This window comes from Aquila chrysaetos, chromosome 10 (assembly GCF_900496995.4).
Source record: "Aquila chrysaetos chrysaetos chromosome 10, bAquChr1.4, whole genome shotgun sequence".
NCBI lineage: Eukaryota > Metazoa > Chordata > Aves > Accipitriformes > Accipitridae > Aquila > Aquila chrysaetos.
Genome location: NC_044013.1, coordinates 7,550,114 through 7,562,640, shown reverse-complemented (window position 1 = coordinate 7,562,640; position 12,527 = coordinate 7,550,114). Strand labels below are relative to the sequence as shown.

The window sequence follows — 12,527 nt, the reverse complement described above, 5'->3', positions numbered from 1 at the left end:
TTTAATTGGAACTTTTTTTTCTTTTCCCCAACTTGATGCACGGTCTGAGTTGCTGTTACAGTCCCATTTACAGAACACAGAAGAGGGCACTGCATTGCAACTGTCTCCTTTAATAGTTAAGAGAAACAGCAGTCTGATCTGTCAATTCTTTTCTTCCACAGGTATTCTCAGAGACCTCTAAATGAGTAAATCCACTAATATTTTAACACGCTTCCATAATTCAGCCTCAGGCAGTCTACTATACTAGCCAGAGGCACAGTACACTTCACTTTTATATACAGGTGACCCCCAAGGTTCCAGTTTCTTCCTCAGAGGTAGTTCCTTCATACCGTAGATGCTCTGCAATGGTTCCCACAGCAATAGCCAGTATCAGCAGGAGGATTACAAAATTCTCAAAGTCCCCAGCATAATTCTTTATTTGTTGTAAATATAAGGTGTGTCTCTACAGCAGTTCAATATTCTTTGCTGCCCTCTAATTATAGTTTCAAATATTCATGCAAGAAATAATTTCTGTGCCAGAGTTCATATGGATTTGTTCCTACTAAAATAGTTCTACAAACCCCAACAAACTAAGCAATGGAATAGTGAAAGACAACTAACTAATTTAGACAGCAATACAATGTAAATCCCTGCCCTTAGTCTCACCCAGCATGATGTTTGTGAGTCACAGATGTAAAACTCTCAGAACGCATTTATAAAAAGGCATGTTTAATAATACAATGTTTCAATGCAGCCTGCAGTTTCCACCTATTAATTCATCTGAGACTTAACTGCCAAATACATTGTTTTCCACAATTGCCCTGATCAGTGGATTTCAAATTTCACATTAAAAGACAAACAGGAAAATTAATCATCTGCCAACTATTTTCCCTGGGGGGGGGGGGGGGGGGGGGTGTATCAAATTTAGAGCTCACAAAGTGCATCAAATTGACTGTAGAGAACCAACCGTGACAGTATATGGGATGCATCCAAAGGTGTTGAAGGAGTTGGCTAACGTCACCAAAAGACCGCTCTCTATCAGCTTTGCGAAGTTGTGGCAACTGAAGGAAGTCGTAAGGACTACAAGAGTCAAGTGTTACGCTCATCTGTAAACAGGCACAAATGAAGATGCAGGATCTTGAGATCATTCAGCCTCACCTCAGTCCCGTCTTGCCAAAGTATGGCACACAAGAAATTTTCAGCAAGCAACCGTTACCTGCACGTGGACACCAATCCACGTTACACAAATACAGTGAAATAAAGCTACACGGAGTCGTCGTAACTCCACGTCTTTACTGACTTTAAAACATACTGACATCAAGCGTAATATAACCTGGTATGCTCCGGAAGAGCTAGAAACAATAATTTCCACGTAGACTATCTGGAATAAAGCAGTAGCTTCAAAGTGTAAAACTTACTTGAAGCCCCACATACAAACACCATCTGCTCTTTTGCAAAAGGTATAACATTTGAAATAACATTCTTTTCTCTTCCTCTTACTACACGCCATCATGAAGAAAATAATTTTATTTATATAAAGAGCCTGCAAAATGAAGTTCCATAAAAACAGGAACATATGGCCAAATAATTCTGAATAGCACTTAGCATATTCATCCGTAAAATAAGAACTATAATGGGTAGATAAATACACCCAAGTCTACTTGGAAATTGCCAGTATACACATGGTTTTCTGCAAATAATTATTTTTTTTTAAGAATTTCTCACCCATCACTCCACACAGATACTTCTCATTATGGTTTTGCCAAAGTTAATCTTTTCAAACCACAAACTTGGCCTATACCCCCTTACATCATACATATTAACAAGAGTCTTAGGCCTAAGTCAGTGCATAAAAAAAAATTCTCTTTCGTAAACGTTAAATTTTCATCACCATTACAAAGAAAACACTTGAAACAAATTTAGGCAATCCCTAACATGAATGTAAATATGAAGTAGAAAAGGTAAAACCTGTATGGAGCTATTTAGAACATTAAATAAAATGCCTAAACATAAACTTAAGACAAGAAATAATCATTTTAAAAATAAAAACAACCCTGAAGGAAAATATGTACACATCTATGAATTACTTTGTGCTATTAGGAAGGAGAAAAACAATGCATGGTGAAACAACTCTACCTTGCACATGCACTCATACAGGATTTTCTGTAATTACAGCTTTTGGAACCCTCCCTTTCTTTTTTTCCAACAGTACTTCATACATCTATCACCCACTGGTTCCTAAGCCATTAAGTACTTTTCATTGCACAGTTTCTTATAGTAAGTGGCTTAGAATTTGTTGGCTGAGCCCTAAAAAACCCACTTTTGCAGACATCTCCAACTCTTACATTGATCAACAACAAATATCTAGCTTTCTCTTCAGCGCATATCATGAAACTTTCTGGATACTTGCACACTATCACTTGAGACAAGAAGTACAATCATCTTCATACTCTCAAAAATCCTTCCAGATGCAGACTTTTCCTGCTCTAATTTGCTGCAGTATTATAACCAGCTGGTCCTCATTGCATACATGAGTCAGTTCACCAAACCAGGCTCTTCTAATCACTTCCCTGGTCATTGCTTCAGTATCTTCAGGGATTTAAGCAAAAAGACTGGTTTCACTGAGCAATGTGGGTTTGCTTGGGCCTTCTTCATTTATTTTGATGATCCTCTCATCATATTGAAGGCTGATTCCTGACAGCTTTTTTCTTCTCCAAAAAGCTGAAGAGTTTATACAAGACAGTCATATCTTATCTGACTTGCACTTCAGCTTGATTTCTGCTCTTCCTGTCAAACTTAAGTCTCAAAAGGAGGTTTCACTATTCTGATTTACAATTCTTTTATTTCTACTTATGCTGCCTACAATTCCACTAAGCCTAAGACCTGAAAGCATCACCTGCTAAAGGCATGTAAAACTGAGCACACTAAAAGCCTCAGAACATTCCTGCTGGCTCTTCACTGCAGGAGATAATGCATTATAACACAGATTTCCCTGAAATCTCTGTGGGATCTAAAATCCTCCTTGCAAACCCTCCAATAATTCCCACACACACACACACACACAGAGAGTAGGCTCTTCTGTTAACCAGCCTGTTGTACTCAGCTGTCTTCTAAAGCAGCCCAAGTGCTCTCTTCCATGCAAGTTACTCAATGACAGCAGGATATTTTTTTTTTTTTAATTTTTTTTTTTTTTAAATTTCACCTTTCTTTCAGACTCTGGACTTCAACTATCTTTACTTCCACAATAATTCATGGAAACTTGTAAGGAATCTTAGCAACTAGCACGTTAATCTAGTATTTAGAGACAATGGCCAAGACCTACTAATGCAGAAATTGTGTGTAATGACATCTTTACATTGCTGAAGAATTTTGCTGCCAACATGACTTAGCAATCTTCAGTACAGAACTTATTCTAGAAGTTCATTGTTTCCAAGCATTCTAGACATTTTTGAAAGTCTCAAGTTAACCATCAGCTCTGTTCTCATTTCAGCAGTATCCTGGGTTAAAGAACCATATTTCATTACTTTCTTTTTATGTAAATTCATGTATTTAGATACAGAAGGAATACTGTGATTGTCTACTCTGACTTCTATAGAAGATGGATATAGGCCCTCAATTTTTATTCAGGTACATCTTAAAGGAAAATACCACATTTAAACTAAAATTTTCCTTTGATGAATATTATACCATAACCCGCAATAAGTTACCCTCATTGCTGAAGATGCATTTCTTATTTCTATTGCAAATGCATCTGGCTCATATTTTAGCCAATGGATCTTGTTATACCATCATTTTCTGCTTCATCATAGAGTTTCTGTTCACAATGCACACACTTAAACATTGCAATCAAGTCCCTCCTTGCCTTTCTCTTTGATAATATTTAACATATTAAGCTTTTGGTATTTCTCCCTCCAGAGCTATTTTCAACCCATATTCATTCTTACGGTTCTTCTCTGAATTCTCTTTGACTTTAACATCCTCCTTGAAGTATGAACACCTAAATTTCACAGAGGATTCTTGGAGCGGTCTCATTAATGTCAAATACAAAGATGCTGTACATTTCCTGCTTAGTCGTATATAGATTGGATCATATTGAACTTTTTCCTCAAGATCTCCCGTAATTTAATCCACATTTACATGGAAAATAGTTAATGAGAAGCTCAAAAACAACAACGAAAAGAGAACAAAGGAACAGACCCAATGATCCTACCAATTCAACCTCCCAGATGACTCTTAGATATTTCCCTCTCCCTACACGCACGTGCTTGGGTGTCATTTCCTTCTGATTTTCAAGCAGAAACCGCAGAACTATACGATGGCTGGATCCTTTGGCTCCTTTATACAAAGGAGGAACGCAGCACTTACTAGTATAGAGAGTTTAGAGTTAACCAGTCTGAGTTAAAAGTCAAGGTTTACTGAGGTCAACAACCAATGTCAGTAAAGTCAGGATATTGATCTTCAACACAAGTAATGGATCAATAATAAATAATAGCATATTCTCACTTTTATTCAGCTCCTGTACATATTCTGTGGTTCTCAGATATTCACACAGAACTGCAAGCACATTTGTACAAGAAACCAGAACAAAAAGTGTTCATGAACCTTTATTTGATTACTTCTTAACTACATTTTCAGATATTCAAGCCTTAACATTTTTCTCCCTGCTAGATTCCAGCTGACCAACAGAACCCACGGCTAGTAAATGGCTCAGAAAATAACTGCTCTTCTGCACTTAGCTTGTGCTGTAAGAACTGTACTCGATTTTTGCTTTATAGGAACGATATAGTTACTGTAGAATGAACGATGACCTTCCCTACTTCCCTGCACAGTAATGTTAACCAAGCATACACAACTGACAGAACCAGTAGGTGCATATTTGAGGAGAAACAAAGTGCTTTAATGCACATGTTGCTAAGGCTCCAAGAATAGAGTGCATTGTTTTCAACTGATCATAACTCAGTCAGAACACCAAGTTACTTCTCAATGGAGGCAATTTCCACGTCAAATTTCAACTCTCAACCACTTCAGCAATGCAGTTAAGGAACATGAAAATCTTAAAAAAAAATACGAGGGAAAAACAGGAGACAGGAAAATGTTTCTTCTCCTCACTTCATGATTTAAGTGCACGGTGGGAGTGGAGGGAATCAGGGTTTTTTCACTATTAAATAGTATAGCTGTGTTGATGTGAGTTTTTATGCTGACATGCTCTGGAAATCTAAAACTTCTGAATCTAAACCCAGCACTGACTTTAAAAAAAAAAAACCCCACACACAAAAAAAACTACACACACACAAAAAAGACAGACAACCACAGTAGTCAGGAACAAAAACAAGTGCTTTCTTTACTGCTCTAACAATCTTACCCAAGCTTTTGGAAGAGAAATGTAAGTGGACAGAGGGAGGAGAGACATCACACCTAAAAGATTTCAGTTCAAAGAAGTTTGGTTTGCAATCAAAAGAACACATATGTAAGTTTCAAAAATTTATAATACAGGAGGTCCGAACAAAAACACAAATACCAACAAAGCAGTTTTGCTGCAGAAACTGGTAGCCAGCATAGCAGTCTTGTGAACTAAACTGTGGTGCACGTTCCACGGAAGTGCTAGTCCAAAATTTTATATCCATAGAAGTGCACTTCCTCACACCAACACAAAAGAGTTCCGCTCTTGGCAGTTCATACACAGACTCAGTGGTTGCTGGATTGCCAACAACCAATTGAGAAGATACAAATATAGTGTTGGTCCCCTTTGTACACGGCCACCTAACAGAAGGTTTTGGCTTATAGTATTAGAACAAACATGACTGACATTCCCAACACCAGTTGCAGTTTATGCTGAGACACATCAGGCAAGGAATCAAGCAAAAATAGTCCCAGAAAGCTACTTCTTCCAATAGATCAAACACACAACAAAAGTCAAACCCCAGCAAAACCAAGAATGGCACCACTGTATCTCCACATGGCAGGAAAAAGAAACAACTTTATCCCTCAAAAAAAATAGACATTCAGTATCTGTTCTGCATCTCACAGCTCGAGATAGCACCTGTATTTCATTGTTGCGTTAATTATAGCCATCTTCAGGAAAGCGTTATGACTCTTGTTTTACAAATCAGCAAACCAAAGAGTTACCTGCACAGGAAGGCAACTTACAGGATCCCAGTTCTAAGTTTTATCACTAATTCAGAACCATCGATCAGGATTTCCTCACATTACATTGCATACTGCTAATACACGTATATTTATAAATACACGTATATTTATAAATACACATGCTTAAGCACCAAAGCAAATGTCACACTGGGGGGGGCGGACGGACCCACACACAACAGCCTAAGCACCAATTCTATACTAAAGAAATATACCGTACTGCAGGAATGCTATCTTGGCCAACGAAAGTACATTTAGAGCAGGAGCTCCAAAGCCAGTGAAAAAGTCTGAGAATTTAGAAGATGTCTATTTGACAGATTAACCATAATGAAGACCTACAGCACACATTCCCTGGAGGGTTACATGTACATCACTAAGAACTACTCCTCTGAAATAAATCTGTTTATTAAGGGGAAGAAAAAAAGCACTTTAAAGGTCTATTTTTGTCTAGTTTGCATTCATACCTGGAGGTTATTTAAGAAGGGGAAAAAATAATGCAGGTATGTACCAGAGTAAGTGACAAGCTAAGACTTCAGCTATGAAGATTAACAGAGCGGGAAGTCATATGATTCAGCATGACTATTAGGAGCTGATACCACAAAAAATCTGCAGCTTGTGACACTCATATGAACCATGAGCATCTTTTTATCGACTTGGACAATTCTGACATTTTTACCACTTAATGCTTTTTTCTGCTTTCAATAAACAACCTGGACCAAACTGTTCAAAGCAAACTAAACAGCCTCCCATTAGCACAAACAGAAGTATTGCTTCATTATCGAACAATTTGGCCTGTTAATGTTGTCTCGGCTATCTTCAACAATGTAAAACTGTTTTTACTTTAAGGATGTGAAAAAAAATTGCAAAGTTTAGACAGACACTTAAAACAAGAGAAACCTGATGAAACTTGGGAGAAGAGTGGTTTTCTGCCTGATTTATTTTTTTCTTTTTTTAAGAAAGTGTTGTCTGTATAGCTCTACAGCTTTTCATTAAAAAATTCCAGCTAAAAAAACCTGCAAAAGATCTGCTACAAGAGATCATTCTTTGGCTTTTTTCAGGTGACTAACTTTACAGTAGATTATCGCGCAGTTAAGACATCTACTAGGAATGCGATCCAAGACTAAAATTCAGAAGATACTCTTCAGTCTTTTGACGATACTGGAGATAAATGCTGCATTACAGATGCACTGGGACTCATAGAAGAGCTCTTTAGATTAAAATTCTAAAAATATATATAGCATTGCCTGATATACAGGATTCTGGCATCGTTACAGTTTCAGTCATCTAATGCTTTCCACGTGCTAACCACCGAACAAATAAATTTGCCTGTAAATGCAAGAAATACGTACCAAGTAATAAATAAGCCAACATGAAACAGACTGTTCATATTAGGGTAAAATCTAAATTCTTTATTTCTTCCCCTGAATATTTCTGTCCAGATGACTCAGCAACAGCGCTGCGAATTTCGGCTGAAGTCAGCAAGATGCCTCAGCACTGTTTGCAAATGTCAACTCCATAGCCTTACAGAGTACATTTTAATTACAATTTTGAGGGCATCCCAGTTAAGGGAGACTTACTGTACAGAAACCTACTGAAGTCCAGGGGCTCCATGTGGATGGAGAAACCAAGGCACTGCGGATCACACAGCGGGACTACAAAGCTATCCTACAGGGAAATCTGTGAAATTACTCATGTATGTTTCAGATAATCTAAGCGTATACAAAACGAGGGAGGGGAAAGCACGTTTTCATCCAGTTCATTGTTTTGAAACATGAAAGTTTTCAAGGTGCCACACACCACTACGTTTCGGGGTTTCTTTTCGAATATTTCAAAGCTTTAAGGACCTAGCACACAATTCAGCACGGAACTCAGCTGCCAAATCTAGCCAAGTCAACGCTTGCGTCTAATTTCTCAAAGTAGCGAGGCGAACGGAAAGCAAACAGTAAAATACTCCGAGCTAACTCAGAACCGGGAATGAAAAAAGAGCGGGAGACCGCCGCTGCCCCGTCCCCGCAGGACACACTGGCGATGCAGATTTACCTGTTACATTGCCAACCGCAACGCACTCAACCCGGGACCCTCCTCGCCCAGCCAGCAGAGAGAAGAAAAATCGCGCTGACTTTAAAAAGACACGCCGCTCCTGAATCCCCACCCTTCATTAGCAGATGGCAGCGCCGGAGCAATTAGCGCCCGCGCGTGCCCCGCGGAAGGACGCGCGGTTCCCCGCTCACCTCACGGCGGCAGCGAGGGGAGCAGCCACGGAGCCCGCCGCGGTTGGCTCGGAGCTACTTTTTTTTTGTTTGTTTTTCCACCGAGTTTAGAGTTACTTTTAGAAAAACACCCACAAAACCGCCTCGCTTGGACAAAGTTCCCCCCCCCCCCCCCCCCCCCCGCCGCCTACGGCGCTGGCGTGAGGTCGAGCCCCGGCTGACAGCCGGGCTCCCCAGCAGCCCGCAGACGGACGGACCGGCCTCCCGCGCTCCGCGGAGAGGTGAAACGCCGGTTACCGGGGACCCGGCGAGCCCCGACTCCTCGCTGCCCGCCCTCCCGCCTCCTCCCCTCACCGCCGCGCCGTTACCTGCCCGCCCCGGGTGCCCCGGCGCCGTACGGCCGGCCCGCGCTCGCCGAGGGAGGTTTTCAGCAGCCGTAAAGCGGGGAGCGCGCTCTCCCCCAGCGGCCGCGGCCGAGCAGGGGCCACCCCGGGAAGCGGCCCTCCGGGCGGCGGCAGCGGGCTTTCCCCCCCCCAACCCCGCTCTGGGGCAGGCAGGGGGGGCTGCGGGCGCCATGCCCTTCCTCCGCTTCGTCTTCGGAGCACCCCGGCTCGCCCACCTCGGGGGTTCCCTACCTGCGCGGAGGAGAGCCTGCTCCCGCCGCGGGCCTGCCCGAGGCCCCCTTAACCACCCCCCTCCCCAGTCAGCCGGGGCCGAAGCAGAAGAAGCGAGCGGGACACGCTGGTCCCGGGGAACGTGGGGAGAAGAAAGTTGTGGAAAGCTTCTCGCACGATGCGGCAACAGGTTGGGCAGGTGAACGTGCGTGGCAGTTGCCGGCATTTCAAGCTGCAGAGCCTGCAGGCGTAGCTCCTGCGGGATGAGAGGATTTTCCCCACCTCACAGCGGTGGTCAGGCCTTGTTTTAAGGCTTTTTGGTGGTGATTTGGGATACGGCAGGATTTTGTGCGCGTACAAGTTACGCGGTAACAAGCTCTGCACCCACAGGCCCAGCACCTGGGAGAGGAGATGAGAGTAGTGAAGCGCACCCAGCACCAGGCAGGACCCACAGGTTTTCCCAGCACAGCTCCGTGGGAGTGAACATCTGAGCGCTACGGACGCTCGTCTGACACTCAGGACTGAAAAGCAAGAGTGCACAGTTTCACAGGTGTCTGAACTGCTGTAATTATCTTGCTTTCACAAAGCCTCTTAATGTCCATAGCTAAACTTTGATCTTGAATGCAGTCCCATTACAATACTGTCTCCTTATAAAAAAGGAATTTCCTCAATACAGATTAATGACTTAGTTCTGCTTGGAAGCATTTTACTGTTCATTCTGTCCTAAATCTACAATTTGTCCTGTAATCCAGGGTGCTACCACACAAGCTACAGGGCTCAGCTGTCTTCAACAAAGGCAGGAGAAGTAACAGCCTCTTAAATTTCACTGTCTTAAGTCAGGGTTAGTATTGTTTAAGACAATCAGCAATAGAAATGTTAATTTTAAAAAGGGAAAATATGTCAAGAAACATTTCTCAGAAGGACATTTATGACATATCCTTCCCCATAGGAGGGAAAGAAAAAAAAAAGTGAGAAGAATTAAAATGTTTTCCCTACTGGATGATAAGAACTACTATTAAAAAAAAAAAAAGCATCTTAACCCAACAGCTACTGCAGAGAAGGCAGAAAACAGAAGTCTTTTAAAAGTCTTCCATGCATACGGTACACATACTAGCAGACAGAAAAGCAAATTTCAGGCATTTATAACAGAAGTAGCTTCTGCTAATAAAGTATTAATGGGAAAGTCTGGCTGGACTGCTATAGCTCTGAAAGCAATTTCAGAAAGCACAGAGCAATGCAATCACTGAAGAGCAGGTGAACTAATCTACAATCCTCATTAATAAAGCAGGTTTTCCAACATTAAGCAGAAGTAACACAACTGCAGCTGGAGGCATACTTTTCTTGCCCAAAGACACAGAAATCTATTGGGCATTTAGGTGTACAAATACATATACTCAAAGCATGATTCATCAGTTTTTATTCACAATTTTCTCTTCTCCTGCAAGAACACGTTACGACTCTGCTCCTTCCTACGTTCTTCTCTTTCCTAGACCACCTACAGGTTAGAGCCATAGCTATACACTGGTTTTGTTAGTCACACCATAAATACAGACTTGAGTTTTTTGTGCCTGTAGCTTAAGCCAGTCGTGCCCATTCCGTGTGAAAGGCTGAGACTGAAGTTTAAAACAGATTTACTACCACCACAGTTCTGCATTTCCTTGCTTCTGCTGTGAACCACTTCTAGATAGTCCAGAGTTTGGCACAAGTCTGAGCTAACATTGCAGCAGAGAAATCATCTTGAACAGCAAATCAGTGTGCCAGCCATGACTTCACGTGCTTTCAGACAAGGGGCCAAATATGTTAGGTAACCAGAAAGCAGACTGCTTGAGGTCTTAGGCCTCTGCTACATTTTCGTCAAAAATACCTGGACAGGCCTCTTAATTACTCTGAGCAATATCAAAAAGTCACTCATCTAAAATTTCATTACCCTTTTGCTAAAACCAGGTTAGCTTTGCTACCCAAACCCTTGTCTTCCTGCTGCCATTCTAACAGTTCCTCCCTTCCCCAACATTTTTGCCAGGGATAGGCCTCATTACAGGCAGCAAAAGAAGCAAGCACTCACTTTCCACAGTACAGAGGTGTAGTTTAAGTCAACTGGCAAGGAAACGATGTTGGTTTTTTTAATGCTGAATCAGGACCACACACTCCAGAAGTGAGTCACAAAAAAGCACGTGATGCTCCAACATTTTGGGAAAACTGAAATAGATTTAAATTATGAAGAAAAAAACCCCTCCAACTGATAACAAATTTGCAAAAACTTAATATGACATGACTAGAAAAAAAATCATACAAGACAATCAAATATAAATTTAAACCTTCCATAAAACTTATCTGAAAGGAAGTAGTGCATAAAAATAGTACATCCATAGAACACTTGAGTATTTATGTGCATCTTGCCTTATCAAAAGTATCTCAGGTAATTTGGAAGTGTTCATGGAAACATGGAAAAGTTGAATGTTACGCTTGGAGATGTTAAGTCAGTCTTGAGATACTGGATAAGGCAGAAAGAAAGAGAGTTTGTGCTTCACAAAAAGGCTAGGTTGAAAGGAATCCATTTGATGTTTTTAACTACTGACTTTAAATTGCTGTTCACAAGAGTAAGCTTGCTTTTCTTCTGTAGGTTAAAGCTGGGTTTGTTTGTTTCTTTTTTGTTTTTTTACCAGCCTGCTAAGTGATTGAGCTTTAGTCGTTACGTGAAGCAAAAGTGCCATCTCGTGGCTCTGCTAGTACGTGATGTTAAAACGCTGCCTTTTCGGGTCATATGAGAGGTACCAACATAAAAACCTTATTTTTAAATGATTTCAGCCTACGAACAATTAAAAAAAAAAAAATCCTACCTAGTTCATACGTTTATGGACTGACACTATGAAGGGTGATGTTCTCCAGTCCTTGCTGGAGGACACGGATCACTGTGGTTGGCAGGACTATTTATTCCACTGCAGGAGAAGGAGGGCATTCAAACTGTCATTTTAAAGGTCTGAAAGGGACCTACGTTCCTGCCTCTTATCGTCCACTCCCGCGGTATTTAATCAAAGAAGCTAGAGACCAAGAAGAGTTGTAGGCATGCCTAGAATGTCAAGGCTTGTTTCCTTACATAGGCTAAAGACACCACACATTTAAATAACAGAAACCCCACCTGGGGAAACGAGAAATTAAATACCATTAAAAGCATCTGCCAAATGTAGTTTGAAGGTCTAAAATTCCTTTTTGTGAGCAGTCTCTGCTTTTTATGCTGAAGAATTAATTGGATATATGTATTTTACAGAACTAATCCACAATTCAGCAAGAAAATTAATGAAATGAACAGACAGTTGGAACTGCTGCCAAGAGTGGTCATTTTAGACCTAGCAACCTTGGAAAATGACCTTTTAAATAATGAATTTGGAAAAGTACACTACAAACCAACAAAAATGAGTGCTATCTACCTATAAAGTCTGCTAATAGCAATAGCTTCTAAAAAATGAAGACCTTAAATGGATTGTATAAACTTGCTAGACCTGCTGTTTATGTATCAAGCATCCTAAGCATTGAACATACCTGCCTCAACACACCCCCTAATATGACTCCAGTTTCGCTCAGT

The 12,527-nt window shown here is 41.1% G+C and overlaps 1 protein-coding gene across 4 annotated transcripts in view; it reads right to left on the bottom strand.

Annotated features, from left to right (window-relative positions):
- Positions 1-8,757, bottom strand: part of NAALADL2 (N-acetylated alpha-linked acidic dipeptidase like 2) — a 503,669-nt gene extending 494,912 nt beyond the window's left edge. For 2 of the 4 annotated variants that reach the window (XM_030028786.1, XM_030028785.2), the window contains exon 1: positions 8,702-8,757. The gene's annotated coding sequence lies outside the window, so the exon portion shown is untranslated. Of the gene's footprint in view, positions 1-8,163; positions 8,410-8,701 lie in introns of those variants that run through there. The other 2 variants (XM_041126840.1, XM_041126841.1) reach the window with 2 other exon arrangements.
- Positions 8,758-12,527: the final 3,770 nt, after the last annotated feature.